Source organism: Rhinatrema bivittatum, chromosome 6 (genome assembly GCF_901001135.1).
Source record: "Rhinatrema bivittatum chromosome 6, aRhiBiv1.1, whole genome shotgun sequence".
NCBI lineage: Eukaryota > Metazoa > Chordata > Amphibia > Gymnophiona > Rhinatrematidae > Rhinatrema > Rhinatrema bivittatum.
In genome coordinates this window covers 184,752,769-184,770,754 of record NC_042620.1, presented here as the reverse complement: position 1 = coordinate 184,770,754, position 17,986 = coordinate 184,752,769, and positions in this window count along the sequence as shown.

Genomic DNA, 17,986 nt, shown 5'->3' with positions numbered 1-17,986 from the left:
TGCTCTGTCTCTCACATCACGTAGAGTACATGGTAGAAACAATCCCATCTGTAAAGATTTACATATGGTCAGAGCATGAGCCACTATTACTTCATGATACTAGTAGAAAACCAGATGATTTACTAGTCAAGCCAAGGAGTTAGGTTTGGTTGAGTCAATTTAAACAGCACAGAAAAAAAACAATCAGCAGAGGTTAGTCCCATGGCTCAATCAAAGCACTTCAAGCAGAAGTCTTAAGTACAGGTCTCCTGTCTGATAGGGCCTGCAGGGCTTGGGCATGCCGCACAAGTAATGCACTTGAGTTCCATAGAGAAAGGGAATGTAGCTATTATTCCTGCAGTGATGGATGTTGGCACAAGGGCAGTGCTAAGGAGACTGGATCCAGAGATCTGGCCTGGTCCACCTTAAGCCTAAGAGAGCAGGGAATCCTGGTCTGGGTGGAGGTCACTGGGATGGAATATAACTAGCCAGGCCCAGGAAGGAACAGGAGGCCCAGGGGAGAGAAGGAAGTCTAGTAAAAGAGATTACTGCTGCACTGTAAGTATGATACATTTATGTTGTTGAACTGCAAAGAATAGCAGAACTGCTTTTATTTGTTTTCTTGTCACTAATAAAGAAGTTTATGCAAGATTTCTGCTAGAGACCAGCCTGAATCTGTCCTCTGGCTACCCTAAGACTTCTCACAGTGCCAGGCTTGTCCTTATCTAGCGAGGAATGCTGTGTTGCATGGGCATGTCATCTTAGTACAAGGCTTTAAATGTGGAAGAAAGGACCAGCCTAGATGTTCCTCAGTTTGATCCTCAATTTGAGCATTCCACATATCTTTTTTTTTTATAGCTAATTTTTATAAGATATCCATTATGATGATATATGAGATGTTGGAGACCCATTATATTCCAGAATCCAATCAATAGGGGAGGATACAGTTTACATGAACCTAGAGTGTCATGGGATGGGGGGAGCCTGGCCCAGGTTACAACCTTATTACCCAAAAGAAAAAAAAAATAAAGCTAAATTGTAGGTTATGGTTGATGTATTTACAGAAAGTTGTGTACTACCAATATGGAATGTCAAAGTTATGAAATTTGCTGGATTCAATCAAAAGCAGAACAACCAGATCCCAGACCGTTTTTGTAGGACAGAGATGGTTCTTTTGCAACTAATTATAGGATCTGTAGTTTGAGAAACAGAGGGATTTATACTTCGCTATATGTCATGCTCTATTGAGAACTGCAAGTCCCAGAGTCCTTTGTGCCTATAGATAGAAAGGGGAGGGACAAAAGCTCCATAAATTCAGGGAAGGACATTGATCTTATATTCTCAGATCAGCTGAACCAAATCACGGTGAACCTAGAAGATGTGGTAGGCCTGATTGACAAACTGAAGAGTAGTAAATCACCTGGACCAGATGGTATACACCCCCGGGGTTCTGAAAGAACTAAAAAATTAAATTTCAGATCTATTTCAATTAATTTACTATCTGTTATGTTAGGGTTTTTCGTGTGCCCTTGGGCCTCGACCCGACCCCAGATGAGTCCAGGACCGAACCGAGGGTTGGCGGCCTGCATGCTCCTGGAGCCAACAAGAAGATGTTGGTATATGAACAGTCCTCCGAATGCTCCCAGCCCTTTCGGACCTGCCGCATAAGATCGGCATGGAGCAGCAGGCTGGACACGAGATGAGGGCGGACAAGGGCTGAAGCTTGGCAGATGGAAGCTCCGATCATAGAAGACATGTGGGACTAGTGAAGATGAAGTCTCCAGGAAAGAGAAATGTCCGAGGCAAGAATAATTCTTACAAACCTTGTGAAATCCAGACAAGACGAAAAGGACTTGGAATACTTGGACGAAGACAGGTGAGCACTGTTCCTCAGGGCACCCTACACAGCCCACTACTCAGGGCGGACCGAATGGGCTGGTCACGGACCACCTTGTCCTCTATGCGCCCTACACAGCCCAAGGAGGCTGGTTACGGACCATGCGGGAGTGGGGCAGGCTCAGGAACGGAATCCAGCTGGCAGGGGCTCCAATGGCTGGAAACAGGAATCGGACAGAACGGATTTACCCTCGGAGAGGCCACCTGGAGAACTCAGAGAGTGGGAACATTGCAGGAACAGACATCAGGAAGAACAGGTACGTAAAGGACCTCTAGCCATCGAGGACATCAGGACTTCAGGAACATCTGGAGGGCAGAGACGGAGGACATAAGGAACATCAAGGCATCAGAGACCTGGATGAGGACCTGGATGAGGACCTCAGGAGACGAAGACATGGCACAAGAACCGAAGAGTTAATGTATGGGATAATTGTATGAACAGATTATAGATGCCCCTACATTTATATACTGTATGTTATTTTTAGTAGGGGGATGTGATATACTTTCTGGGCCGGATTTTAAAAGGGTTACGCGCATAAGGTACGCGCGCAACCCTTTTAAAATGCCCCTGCGTGCGCCGAGCCTATTCTGCATAGGCTTCCGGTGTGCGCAAAGCCCCGGGACGCGCGTAAGTCCCGGGGCTTTCTTGGGGGGGCGTGTCGGGGGGCGTGACGCGGTCAGTGCTGTCTCGAGCAGGCGTAACTTGTACGACACAGGTGGGGGGCTTAGATAGGGCCGGGGGGGGGGGGTGGGTTAGGTAGGGGAAGGGAGGGGAAGGCGGGGGGAGGCGGAAGGAAAGTTCCCTCTGAGGCCGCTCCGATTTCGCAGGGCTCGGCGCGTGCAAGTTGCACAAATGTGCACCCCCTTGCGCGCGCCGACCCCGGATTTTATAAGATACGTGCATAGCTGCGCGTATCTTATAAAATCCGGCCTGGTGCGTGAACAAAAGCAAGCGCGCGCGCCGTGTTTTAAAATGTGCCCCTCTGTGTTATAAACCATTCCTGAACCAGAGCTCTTTGTTTCTTCAATCAGACTCCAAATAAAAATCTCCTGTTATCCATCACTGTGCTTGCCTGACATGGACGTAGTGACTCAGATACAAGGCTTTCTTTTATTTATGCATAGCTTTTTCTGACAGGACTGAATTTAAAATTATGGCACCCATAGGCAGAGGTCTCAGGGTAGGGGGATTTTGCCTTGGGCAACAGAGAGCAATGGCGGGAGTCCCATTTTTTGGATGCCTTTGGAATTTGGCACCATAGGCATGTGCCTATGCTGCCTTTCCCCAAATCTGGCCCTGATTTTGTTCTCCTGTACTGCTGTTCTTTTCCTCTGAGCTGGTTTGTTTTAACATGTCATATTATTCTCCTGTTTCTGGGTGTCCTTCTAGGGAACATACATTTGTTCAAATAGACTATAGCTTTATTTTAAAGTAGTCCTTCAATGAAAAATAGTATCATAGAATTAATAGTTGTAGGTGATTCTTTCAGCAGCTGACATTAAAGAAGAGGATGTCATTCTCTCCTGACAGAAATTATACTAAATACATAGTAACACATGAGTTGTCAGCAAATGACCCCTTGGCCCATCTAGTCTGCCCAGTTGCCTTTGTCTTGTGCATCATTGCTTCTCTCCCTGCCCTGCACTTTTCACCACCAATTGTCTGTGCCAAGAATGTCTGAATTTTATAACAAACAAATTTTTACTGTGAGGTAACCTGAACATATGATAAGGTGATTTTTTTAAACTTGTGAATTGCATAGATATTGAGGGTAATTTAAAAATGCCGCACATAGCAGTAAAGTTCATATGTACCTGTTATGCTCAGACTTTACTGATAATTTTCAAAGCAATTTTATGCATAAAATTGCTTTGAAGATGATGGGTAACCCCCACTACTCGCACAAGCTACACACACCTGCTTCTAGAAGTGCATACATTTTGCATGTAAGTTTACATTAAAAGTCTGTGTGCAATTCCTATCTCTACCCCCCCCCCCCCCCCAGAATGCCAACAAGTATGCATAAAAGTATGTGCATAAATTGGGATACGTGCATGCTCACCAGGGCTATTTTCAAAGAGCCACTTAGGTGTTATTAGATTTTATGTACATAAGTAGCTTTAAAAATTACACCCATTTTGTGTGATGTAGTTCATAAAGCAGCCTTATATGGATTGCTTTTTACAACATACTTTTAAGTTTATATTCTAATAGTCCTGGTTTATTGGTTATACAGAACAATTTAACAACGCACATTGTCATCACAAGCACAAAAATAATACACACCTCTTTGTTGTCCTTAATATGATCTTTAATAAATGGAATAATGCATCATTGTACAGCAAGCCTGTTTTTAAACCGAAAGAATTATATTAAAAGTTTTTCATTCACTGCCTGTGTTAATACATTCTCATTATTTAGGCTTATATATAATAAAGCATTTACTTACAAGTATTCATAGAAAACACCATAGTGGCCTAATGCCAGCCACCCATGGTGGTATCCAAAGTGGACTATATTTAAAAAAAAGATTTTTTTTTTAAAATTAATAATTGCATTGTTCCATGTCAAACACAAATTATACAGCATAGTAAGGTTACCAGACAGCTTCCAGAAACACAGCTGAACAAATTATAATTACCGAATCATTTATGTTATATTTTATCTGTGATTTGGAAAAGCAAAACATTTCTCAAAAAAAACCCCCAAAAAAAAACCCACCAGTTAACAACAAGATCCTGATGAGATTGAAATTATTTTATGTACTTTTTTAAATTAGGAAAGAATAATTTGTAGCTTGTTTTTGGTTTTAGATTTGACATAACAGCTGTGAGGCCAATGTTCAAAACAAGCTGAACTCCTAAATTTAGGCTCCTAAATATTTTCCCCATAGACACAGAATGTGTGAACAGCGTTAGTAAATCAGGCCCTAAATTAGATGCTTATTTTCAACCAAACTAAGGGCCTGATTTACTAAGGCTTTTTCCCCATTCTGTTTCCTTGAGAAAAATGCTTAGTAAATGAGGCCCCAAGGGGCTTATTTACTAAAGGTTTTCTCCCATTTTGTGACTATGGGAAAAATGTTTAGTAAATAAGGTTATGAGCTATCAGCTAAAAATCCATCTAAACTTAGGATCAAAATGGCTGAATATCTAGCTAAGATCAGCAGGTACCACTTAGCTGGAGTAAGCATTGATAACACATGCGTTACTGCACCACTGTGATAATCCCTATTTTTCACATCCTGCATGAGAGAGAGAGAGAGAATTTACAAGGCACTCGTAGTTAAGTATTTATATCTCTATAGGAGGACCCTCTGATAGGTCAAGGTGAGGTGTTAGTGGTGGTTTAGGGGATAGTTTCGCATGTAGAGTGAGATGTATGAACAGCACAGTACACCTTGATGAAGATTTGACGTCATTTGGAGTGAGGAAAGTCTCACAAAGATGAAATTTCTACTGTGTTCTCTCACCCTAGCTTAATGGACTCTATAACAGGGTACTATCAAGCTAGGGTGAGAAAACACAGTACAAAATTTCATCTTTGAGAGACTTTCCTCACTCCAAATGACGTCAAATCTTCACCGAGGTGTACCGTGCTGTTCGTACATCTCATTCTACATGCAAAACTGGCCCCTAAAATCTAAACCACCACTAACATCTCACCTTGACCTATCAGGTGGCCCTCCTATAGAGATATAAATAGGTGCACACAGTAAGGCCCTCTCCAAGGGCTCTCTCTACTCTACTCCACTCCACTCCACTCCTTCTCCCCTCTCTAAGCCCAGAAATGGCCAAAATGCAATTCCAAAAATTTATCACGAATTGTGCTATGGCCATTTTGGACATATCGCACAGATTAACGCCAGGGAAAATGCTGTAGTTATTTCCGGCATTAAAACCATGCAATAGCATGCGTTATGCTATCGCACAGCCCGATATGGCCCCTAATTTAACTAAAACCCGCCCAAACTCCACCCTCGATCCCATCCACCTCAAAAATTTGCATTCACATAATGTGGTAGTATACTTTTCACATGCATTATGGCATTAATGTGTGCGATAACGCGTTAATGCATACGTTAATGCCATAATGCATTTTGATAAATTATCCTATTATTTAGCTAAGTATTTAGCTGGACAAGTCAGGGGTGGGGAATGGGCGTAATGGGAAGAAGTTGAATTAGCCAGATAATCCGATATTCAGAGTTAGCCAATTAATTTATCTGACTAACTCTGATTTTGCCACAGGACTGTCCTAAAGTTAACCAGAAAAACTTATCTGGCTAATTTTAAGAAAGATGGGTTTATTCAGCGGTGTTGCCGTGCTGATGAATATATGCTATTTAGCCGGATAAGTTTAAGAACATAAGAACATGCCATACTGGGTCAGACCAAGGGTCCATCAAGCCCAGCATCCTGTTTCCAACAGTGGCCAATCCAGGCCATAAGAACCTGGCAAGTACCCAAAAACTAAGTTTATCTGGTTAACTAGCAGAGCTGCACAGCAGATGAATTTGGTCCTTTAAATATTTAAGCCTTCTATTCATTTGCCATGATTTAAGCTCCTAAATAAGGTGCCTAGTGCTAAAAATCAATGCTAAGCTCCTTTTATCCCCTGCCCTAACTCCATCTCCATAACCTTCCACTTTTTAGGGACCTAAATTTAGGGCCTAATGAAACTAGAGCCCTAAATTTAGGACCTCAGCTCTAATAAATTTTCAAAAGGGCCAATTTAGGTCCTCAGGCTGAGATTCATCATTTTGCGATAAATATAGTAAGAATAGTGCCCGTGATAAAAAAAAAAAAAAAGGGGGAATGGTTAGGGTAATTTTCTTGGTACCACTTCACATTGCTATTTAACCGCAATGTTCACTAAATTTATCAAACCCACAATATTTTCACATTGCTGCGAGGGGGGGGGAGGAGGGGGGAAAAGAGAGAGAGATAGACTGTAGAGGCTCACCAAATGTTAAAAAGCCCTTTTTTCCATTTACTCCGCCCAAACTCCTCCAACTTGAATACATTTTTCAAATTTGTATACACACTTCACGATGCAAAATTTATCGCATGCATTATGGTGTTATTGAGGGCGTTAGACCCCCTAACGCTAACGCCTGCAATAACGCCCTAACGCGATTTGATGAATAACCCCCTAAGTCCCACAGTTAGGCTCCTAAGCCCTTTGAAAATTTGCCTCTGTGTATCTGCATTTTTTTGTGATATAACTTTAAATCTTAGGAGGTCATTTTAAAAGGAGTTACATGTGGAAATGAAACATATTATCTTAGTAATTTAAAAAAGCTATTTACGTGCATAAAGTGTCCTTCATGTGAGTATCCTATGGATGGTTCAATGGCATATATTGTAGCAATTTCAAAAGCCCACTTACATGGATAAAGTGCATTTACACTTATAAAACCCAATTTTAAGTATGTAAATGCTTTCTAAAATCAGGCTCTTAGTTTTTATCGATCTAAGGTTTTTCTCCAAAGTCATTAATAGAGACTTTAGGGCACACCACCAATTTATATATAATGGAGCCTATGCAATAAAGTTTTGCATTCACACTAGGGTTGTTTGGCTTAAGCTAAAAAATAACACGCTGTGCTATAACAGCTTAGTGTGCACACTAAACCAGAGTCAGAAGATGTTAGCATGTATGTACTAAAAGTAGTGTATATGTGCAGGTAAATGAAAGGATGGCAAATGCAAATGAGAAATTTAGCATGTGCATAGGAAATAGCATGGTATGCTCTCCTTTACTTATTTAGTGTACACTTGCTATAGCCAAAAATGTAACATCTGCTCCGGACTAGGTGTTAACATTCTAGCTATTGAAATTACCAACATGCATTATTATGGCTGAAAGAAGGTGGATATATACTCCACAATGTAGAAGGCACAAAGCTTTTGCTATGTCTAATAATTCTACAAGGTAATGCAGAATGGTATGATTCTGATGAACATTACTGTTGTGGATGTGAGTAGCCAAAGACCATTGCAGTCGTTCTGAGTCTTGACCTAGAACAGCGGTCTGCGAGATAAGGGCTTCTTTGAGGTCAACAATTCACTTTATTTAATTATAAAGCTCTTTCTAGAGAATATGAGGCTCTCCCATACTGTGTTAGTCTACTCTTCTACATATAAGCAGGGCTGGCACCACTTAAGAGGCTGTCCACTTGATTCTCTGCTCTCATGGGAGCCCCAGTCATAAGGGCTCCTATTTCTTTATGTTACTATATAGAGCACCACCAGACCCATAGCCAACCCTGGACCAAACACCACAAGGTGTTCATAGAGGGTAGATGGTTGGATTCAGGTGCCCTCTAAGTCAGAGCCAGCAGATTTCCCTACCTGGTATGAAAGGGATGGATATGGTGAGGTTGGGATGCTTTCAGAATGATAGATGGAGAAACATGACTGCTGCAACAGGAGGAATTAAGGGATATTTGGAAAAGAGGACATGGTCAAGACAAAGGAGAGGGAGAGTATAACAAAGAGAGAGAGGGAGACAACAGAGGGAAAACATCAGCACATAACTGAGTACTTCAAAATATATTCTCCTTTATTGACAAAACACAAATACATTTCCAAGCAATGAGTACTATTGGTAAGGCCAAAGACTACAATAGATATTCCAAGGCTTGAGGCTGACCTGCAATTTGGTCTCAAAAGCTTCTTTGACCTCACTTACAACCTAATTTTAAATGGCTGGCACATGTAAAAACCGGGAGATACGCGTGTGGTTGGGCCACATGTGCGCCATGGGGCATTTTCGAACGCCCATGGCCTTGCGCATATCTCCCGATACGAGCAGAAGGACTGGATGAAAAAAAGGGGCAAGCTGGGGGTGGGGTCTGAGGGGGGCATGGGCAGGCTGGGGGAGCGCCATTAAGACACTGTCCTGTTGCCGTGTGCACTGGGAACTCTGGACCCGCATAACTTACTGCTGCTCCGGAGAGCAGATAAGTTGCAAAACAGAAAAAAAACAGGTTAGTTAGCGGGGTTTTAGGGGTCGGGGAAGATAGGGGAGAAGGCAGGCAGGATAGGTAGGGGGATTAGGAAGTTCCCTTCCAGTCTGCTTGTTTATTGGAGTGGACTGGGAGGGAACTGGGGAAAGGCCCTATCCATTGCCGTGCGCATGTAATAAAATCTCCCCCCCTTGTGCATGAGTCGGCATTCGCGTGCACATGTGTGCGCGGGTAGTGGATTTTATAACATGCGCGTTGTTGATGTGTGCATGCTATAAAATTGGTGTGTCCATGTGCATGTGCTGGGAACCATGAGCACATGGACACCCACGCATGAGTTTAAAAATTCACCTTTAATTGTTTTGGTTTGCCTGCAGAGTTCTCATCTTTCAGCTTTGAGGCTGAAAGCTTTGAGCTTTTGAGCAAACTGTGTCATCCAGACATTGTAGAACATACGCTACTGACTACTTGAAGATGGGGAAATGTTCAAATGATGGTGATCTTCTTAGTCAGGGAGGTCAGATCCATCCCTGGGTTGTCCTATTCCATGCTTCCTTTTCTTACCAACCACAACCTTTCAAGACCCTTGTTGACACAGAGGACAGAATTCTGTTCTCCTTTAACCTCCTCTCCTGGAGGCCAGTAGCTCTTCTGCTTCTTTCCTCAGCAGTGATAAATAATCCTATGCAGCAGCCTTACTTTGATCTAGTTTTGAAACGGGCTGTAGCATATTTAGTTTAGTATGCACATACTATTTAGCTTCCCCAACATTCTCATACTATTTGCATTTTTAGGTTAATATGCACAGTAATGGCAAGGACATGCTACTGAGGAAATGTTTTACCACATACACACTTAAATCTTTTTGCATTACAAGTTAAGTGGCATTTTAGCATGCATGTTATATTTTTACTGACTCAAATGCTAAAAACATTTTAGTGTTTTATTGCATAGAACCTAATATGTGACAATAGCACATTTGACTTGTTGGCACACAATCAGATCTAATAGTATTCATTAAAAACATGACTTCTAAATACAACTGATCGAACAGGAAGAGTTACAAGGGCCCCAAGTCTTAATGTCTTAGGTACATTTCAGGTACATTTTTATATTCTAAAATCATTTTTAATTTTTTAGCTATTTTTCTTCAAATATATTTAATAGAGATTTTTTTTTCCTTTTTCTTTCCATAAAAAAAAACACCCCAACCCTTATCCAATCAGGAACCATGCAAAGAGATTTTATATCATGAATAAAATAAAATTTCAGTTTTCTACATCCCTTTTTGTTGTAACATTAAAGATGCACATTGAAACTGGCCTATCTTCCATGTAATGTACACTTGAACATTAAGAAGTTGTGTATGTACAAGATGACCATTTATTAATGAAAACAATAAATAAAATGAATTGCATAAGAACATAAGAAATTGCCATGCTGGGTCAGACCAAGGGTCCATCAAGCCCAGCATCCTGTTTCCAACAGAGGCCAAACCAGGCCACAAAAACCTGGCAATTACCCAAACACTAAGAAGATCCCATGCTACTGATGCAATTAATAGCAGTGGCTATTCCTTAAGTAAATTTGATTAATAGCCGTTGTTACTTCCTCCATTTATGAATATGTTCAATATCACAGGTCCCAGTACAGACCTTGGGGCACACCACTAGCAACATTTCGCCATTTGGAAAACTGACCATTTAGTCCTATCCACTGTTTCCTGTCTTCTATCCAGTTACTAATTCACAATGGGGTAGATTTTCTAAATTTACGCGCACGCGTACTTTTGTTCGTGCACCAGGCGCGAACAAAAGTACACCAGATTTTATAAGATATGCACGTAGCCGCGCGTATCTTATAAAATCCGGGGTCGGCGTGCGCAAGGGGGTGCACATTTGTGCAACTTGTGCGCGCCGAGCCCTGCACGCGCTGCCCGTTCCCCCTGAGGCTGCTGCGCGCGCTGCCCGTTCCCTCTGAGGCCGCTCCGAAATTGGAGCGGCCTCAGAGGGAACTTTCCTTCTACCCCCCCCGCACCTTCCCCTCCCTTCCCCTACCTAACCCCCCCCCCCCCCCCCGGCCCTATCTAACCCTTCTCCCTACCTTTGTTGGCAAAGTTACGCCGGCCGGAGGCAGATGTAACTTTGCGCACGCCAGTGGGCTGCTGGCGCGCCATCACCCGACCCGGGGGCTGTTCCGGAGGCCTCAACTACGTCCCCGGGCTGGCGACACGCCCCCGACACGCCTCCTGCCCCACCCCGAAATTCGCACTGCCCACCCGACACGACCCCCTTTGCGAAGTCCCAGAACTTATGCGCGTCCCGGGGCTTGCGCGCGCCACCGAGCCAATGCAAAATAGGCTCGGCGCGCGCAAGGGGCTTTTTTAAGTGTTACGCGCATAACTTATGCGCGTAACCCTTTTAAAATCCGGCCGTATAGGACAATGCTTGCGATCCAATGATCTCCCAATTTCCTGAGGAGTCTTTCAGGAAGGTCTTTGTCAAATACATTCTGGCTCGCCTTCAGCTGCCTGTTTATTCACATCCTCAAAAAAATCTAGTAAATCGGTATGGCAAGATTTCCCTTTGCAAAAACCATTTTGACTCTCCCCCATTAAACCATATCTATGTGGTAAGTTATTTTGTTTTTAAGGATAGCTTCTACCATTTTGCCCAGCATTGATATCAGGCTCACCAATCTATAGTTTCTGGATCATCCCTGTAGCTCTTTTTAAAAATTTGTGTCATATTGGTCACCTTCCAGTCTGTAGACACTGTGGCTATTTTAAATGATAAGTTGCAAATCACAAGAAACCAGTCTGCAATTTCATGTTTGAGTTCCTTCAGAACTCTGGAGTGAATACCATCTGGTCCCAGTGATTTGTTGTTCTTTAGTTTGTCAATCTGATTATATCCTCCAGTTTCAGTCTTTTTGTTTACTCAGTCACTACCATCAAAAAAGTATGCATTTAAAGTATGATTCATGGCTTTATCAGACTATCTTATTTGCTGAAGCAGAAACTTTGAAAGGTAATGCATGCAGTACAAATGTGTTCTAAATGGGGCATTCAAACAACACTAACTGGTGGATACAAAGTTTCACAAGTCAAATTCAGTTTTTGAAAAAAGGCTCTGTCCAGTTTATAATACTATACTTGTTTTATTTTTAAATATGAATGGATTGTTTGCCAAGGCAGTAATATCAGGATTTTTGTTTCCTTAAGGAGCTCAGATTTGAATGACTATATACCTATATTTTAGTAGGTAAAGCAGTCCTGTTAGCCAATCAGTCTCCAGAACAAAATGATCATTTTTAAATATATGTTTTCAAATTATGACAATTATTAAGTGATTCAGTATCAAAATCATTATTTTTTTGTTTTATGTAAGATATATAAATCTACTTTGATTTAGTTCACAGTCTCTTTCTACTAAAAGCTGACAGCAGGTACATGCTTTGTCTCTATGTAAACCTGCATAGATTAGGCCTGGGACTTACTAACAAAATGCTACCCATTAGATACTAAACTTTATGCAAAGAAGAAAGAGACATCTGCACAGGTTAGTTTTGTTCTGTATATTATATATAATTTCCATTAGCAATGGGTAGTATGGCTGATGCCAAATGTTTAGATTTTGAGGAATAATAGGAATCGTTGTTCTCCTACAAAAAAATATCTATTATATATTTTCCCCCGAAGTGTCACACAACAGACATAGCATGAAGCCAAAAAATTAGGCAGATTATTCTGCATAATTTTAGCATTCTTACATGTATTTTAAAGCACTTTTGAGGTTATACAAAATTTTAGAGAACTGCTTATTTATTTTATTATTATTTTTAAATATTTTTAACCAATCTAGCAATGATTCCTAGGCATATATTATGTAAACAAGGGATGTTCTCTGAATAAAATGTAACACAGTATATAATATACATCCTTTGTTATTCAATTTTTCTATTTTTTAAATTTTATACTGACATCTTATTTCATGTTTTCATTTCTGCTGCATTCCAGGAACAATAAGCATATTGTGTATGTTTCTGTATGGGGAGAAAACATTAACTAAACAGTAATTTATATTTAATGTTGTATAGATCATCCAAATACATTCCTCTGTCATTTGCTGTGGTCTTTACCCAAAACTTTGACATAATAATGCAGTTGTTTCCAGTAAAATCACAAGATTTCATACAGTAAACATTAATTAAAGAGTAAAGTAATCGATCATGTTAAGGCAGACAAATCAAGGCTTTGTACAATTAACATTAACATTCTTTAGTCTAAAAAAGTCTTAATTATATCTTTATTGTATATTAACAATGAAACCTGTGAATTAAGGTCACCATTGGACTAAACATTTCTGATTTTTGTGGCCAGTTGATCTTATTACACAGATTTCACATACTTTACAGTACATATATTCTGATAAATAATTCTGCATAGCCAATGGGTGATCTATAAATCCAGGTTCTCTTTATTCACAGGTGATCACAGTACAGGTTTTACACTATGGGCCAGATTTTCAAAGGGATACGCGCATACCCCCTGAAAACCTGCCCAAAGTTCCCCCTGCGCACGCTGAGCCTATGTTGAGTAGGCTCGGCGGCACGCACAAGCCCCGGGACTCGCGTAAGTCCTGGGGCTTTCCTGGGGGGGGGGGGGGGGGTGTGGCGCGGTGGCGCATCATTTGGGGGCGGGGCCATGGGCGTGGTTCCGGCCCAGGGGTGTTTCGGGGGCATGGCCGAGGCCTCCAAAACGGCTCCCGGGCCTGGGAATCGTGCGTCGGTGGCAGGCCTGGTGCGCACAAGTTACGCCTGCCTTGGGCAGGCGTAACTTGTGCAACAAAGGTAGGGGGAGGGTTAGGTAGGGCTGGGGGGGTGGGTTAGGTAGGGGAAGATGCGGGGGGGGGGGGGGGGGGGGATGGAAGGGAACGGAGGCAGGCTGCTGATTTTGCACAGCCTTGAGTGCACCGATCCCGGATTCTAACAGATACGCGCGGCTATGCACATATCTATTAAAATCCTGCGTACTCTTGTTTGTGCCTGGTGCACAAACAAAAGTACGCATGTGCGCAAATTTGTAAAATCTACCCCTATGTGTATGTATATATTAGGAATGTTACATTTTTACCACTATAAATAAAATAGATATAAAATATACTTCTGTCTGTACAACACTATTTGAATTTATTTTCCTGGTTAAGTCCATATATAGGGCTAGATTCATCAAACTATCACATGCAATAGAAAGAGGGGTGTGTTTTATGGTAATAGCACACTTTGTGATAAATAAGCTATCTTAGCGCTTCACATAGGTATTACTGCAGAGTGCAATAACTTTGCAGTAAGTGCCACAATTGTTGTAATTCTTACCTACGACCACTGAGAGAGAGAGACTAGCTATAAGGCTCTCATAGTAGTTAGGTATTTATACCTCTATAGGAGGCCCACCTAGTTACTCGAGGTGAGGTTTAGGTATTAGTGTAGGAGTTAGGGGCCACTTTGACATTCAGAGTGAGACGTACGAACGGTACACTCTTGTGTACCGTTCGTACACAAGAGTGTACGACACTCTTGTGTACGAATGTGTACGACTTGTGTACGAGTGTGGACATCAAATCTTGTGAAGATTTGATGTCCTTTGGAGTGAGGAAACTCAACCAAAGATGAGATTTGTACAATGTTCTCTCAACCTAGCTTGATGGACTCTCTACCTGGGTAACATTGCAAAGTGCGATAAAGCCATGTCGCACAGTTTAATGCAAATGAAAAAGGTGTAGTTATTTGCTGCAATAAAACTATGCAATATGGCTTCACAAATTGCAAAGCCAACCCACTTGGCCAGAAATCCCGCCCCAAACTCCACCCCTTTTCTAAATTAGCATTGAACCATGCGTTCTGGTGCTTTTCGCATGCGTTAAGGCATTTTTCGCATGCGAAAAGCCCATAACGCGGCTTGGAAAATAACCCCCATACTTTGGAAAAATTGGTTGAGACATGAGTTTTAAGTCTACTTCACCTCTAGTTATTATTGATGATAATATATTTTAATTTTATCCATTTAGGGGCGTTTTTTAACATCTTTAATAAGAAATGAAAGTGTGGCCAACAAAAAATGTTTTATTTAAACAAGTGCTGTAATTTCTGCATAGCAGTTTCCAAAGCTGATAGTCTTCCTGAACTTGATTTATCTATAGAAAGCAAACTACTGTTTTTATGGTGGAATTCATCAGTCATAATTGTTTGTGAAATCAGACATTTTCAAGACAACACATGATATCATAAACAGAGAATAAAGACTTAAGATGAGCATGAACAGCAAAAGAACGGTTACAGGCCTAAAGAGATATGAAAAGACCCAGACACCGTACATGGAGGCACCCAATAACATTTGTGCTGGGTACCCTCTGATCCCGATACTGTGCACCCGCTGCTCTCTGGTGCGATGAGGCACCTTCCCTTTCCTCCTCATCTCTTCCATGGTTGCGCTGCCCAGCTGCGCATTCACTGCTGGTAGAGTCATCCCGGCTGGCCCGAGCTCAAGCAGGGGAGGGGGAGGGGTTGGCATGGCCAGACAGATTTAAATTGCGGTGGCAGACGCAGGCGTCCCCTTTTTTTGCCCTTTTCTACAGCAATCAGCATTGTTTATCAACTGGAGCAGGGATCACGTCCTTCGGACTACGAGGTATCTGGGCCACATCGGGTCGAGCACAAGGGACGTGGTTATGAGGTTTCCCATGTAGCTTGCATCTGGAAGGATGGTGAGGATGCAGCGAGCCATGAGGTGGCGTGAGCTCAGATTCATCTAGGCCTCCTTCACCCCCCTCCCCTTCAGCAATAGGGGTGGCTTCAATCAGAGGAACCAACAGTTTGCTTTGGTGATGATCTGCGGCGAACCCATGGCAGCAAGGAAGAAATGATCAGCAAGATCTGGAAGTTCATCGGCAGAGAGAGGTGCCTTTAGAACAATAAATAAATAAGACAGACCCATTGCAGTGGCTGAGATTGCATTCTGGGAACAATCACACAACTACCCAGGGTGGGTCTGGAAGGGTGGACCACATCCCAAAGGAAAGAGCTTCAACCAGGGGCTGAACTTGAGGTAGAGGTAGGCATAGGATGAGCGTGGGAGTGGCAAAGGTACAATCGGGACAGAGAGAGGCCTCCCGTAGTTTTGGAAAATCCGGTCATCCAGCAATAGTAGCAGAGCAGAGAGAAAGGTATTGGCTCAGGGCAGATACAGCCGCAGCTCAGACTGCTGGAGGCGAACAGGCAGTCCATGACTCACGTGAGTACCGAACATTTCCCAGCTTCAGGATTTGTTGGTGATGGGGTCAAATTATGGGTGGATCAACCCCACCTCGCTCATGCTGGTATGTCCTCTTGGGTAGGTGGAGTGGCAGGATATCAAGGCATGTGCCGGTTAACAATGAAGCTCATTAGGGCCCCCCTGCCTACCTGGTGCCAGGAGAACACCCTTGTTTTCCCTTTTGGGCACCTTGGGTACCGTCTTACAGGGGCCTACATGTGGCATGGCTGCAGTCACACAAGAGTATAGTTCTCTCTGCAGTATTGCAAGGAAACTTAGTGGAACATTGGCAAAGTGTGGAGCCCACATTCACTCCTGCAATTCCTTCCCTGCACATAGTTTTTCTGCTTCACAGATATTGCAGATAGCAGACTGCAATGCTTGTGAGGTAGATGTCACGGAGAATGGCAGACCTGAATCCCAGGCAATGGCAATCGACAGTGTTACCACGTCTGAGGCAGCTGCGCAAGCTGAAGGGCCAAATATGGGTGAATCTGCTGGCGACAAGGGAGGTAACAATTGCAGCACGGGGGCAGAGGCCCCAGTACGAAAGGACAAAAAGAAAAAAAAGAGGAGGAGGAATGCGGATCCAGATACAATTGTCGCATTTCCTAAGACACTTCAGACTGAGAATTCTGCTGATGAAGGTCCTTCAAGGCCTTCGGTTGAGCTGGCTGAGGCAAGCAGGGGACCGTCTGCACTCACCACCCTATTGCAATTGTGGAAAAATGTCCCCAGATCACTGTGCAAAAAGATTAAGAAACATGCTTATATTGATATATTTAAAATTATTGAGGGGAGGAGAAAAAGGAGGGAGAAGAGAAAAGATAAGAGGGAGGAGAGTGGGGGGTGGAAAGGAAGGTACCTAGGAATATAACTATCTGGACTTGGGCCTTTCTTATGATGATGAGTGTTGTGGGGCAAGAGGACCTAGCTCAGTATGGTCCTATGTTAAGCTATGCAGACTGGAGGCATACAAGGATTACAAAGGGTGGGCATAGCTGAACTACGATGAGTGCTTCTAGGACAAAATGGAGGAGAATGGGTTCATGTCCTGGGAAACGCAGGATGTAGGGCTTTGGCTGAAGCAGATGACTAACAAGGTGAGTGATTCTGGAGCCAGGAGTCAGCCAGAACAGAAACCTAACAGTGCTATAGCATCCATGGTCAGACCCATGCAGGCCAATAGTAATACATGCTGGTGCTTCAATAAATTGCCTTGCAGTTTTCAGGATTGCAAGTTCAGGCATGTTTGTTCCATCTGCTTTGGGTTGCATCCAGGGTCCAAGTATCCCAAAATGGCCACGACAGGGAGTTTCACTAAGGCCAGATGTGCTCCACTTATCCTGGAAGGCTCCATCCCCTATAAGATTCAGCAAAATGATCCCATGGCTAGACTGTTATCCCAGGCGCAATGCGGCTTTTAAAGTAGTTAGCAGGTTTCAGGAAGGGTTCCTAATCCCTTATTCAAGGAAAGATCATAGTAACTGTCACTCTGTCATGCGATATGTGGATACTGTGCAACAGAAAATTGAATCAGAGTTGTCCCTCAGCAGAATAGTGGGCCCATTCACTGAACCTGTTTGCGGAGATGCTAATTTCTCCATTGGCACTTGTTTCAAAAAAGGAGCCGGGTAAATTCAGGCTTATTCAAAACTTTTCCTACCCGTGCAGGGAGTCAGTGAACATCTATTTGCCCAGGAGGAATGCACCATGCAGTACGCATCCTTTGACAGTGCTATATATCTTTGCTGAGAGCATGTGGAAAAGGTGCGTTAATGGCAAAAACTGATATTGAGTTGGCCTTCAGGCTCTTGCTGATCCA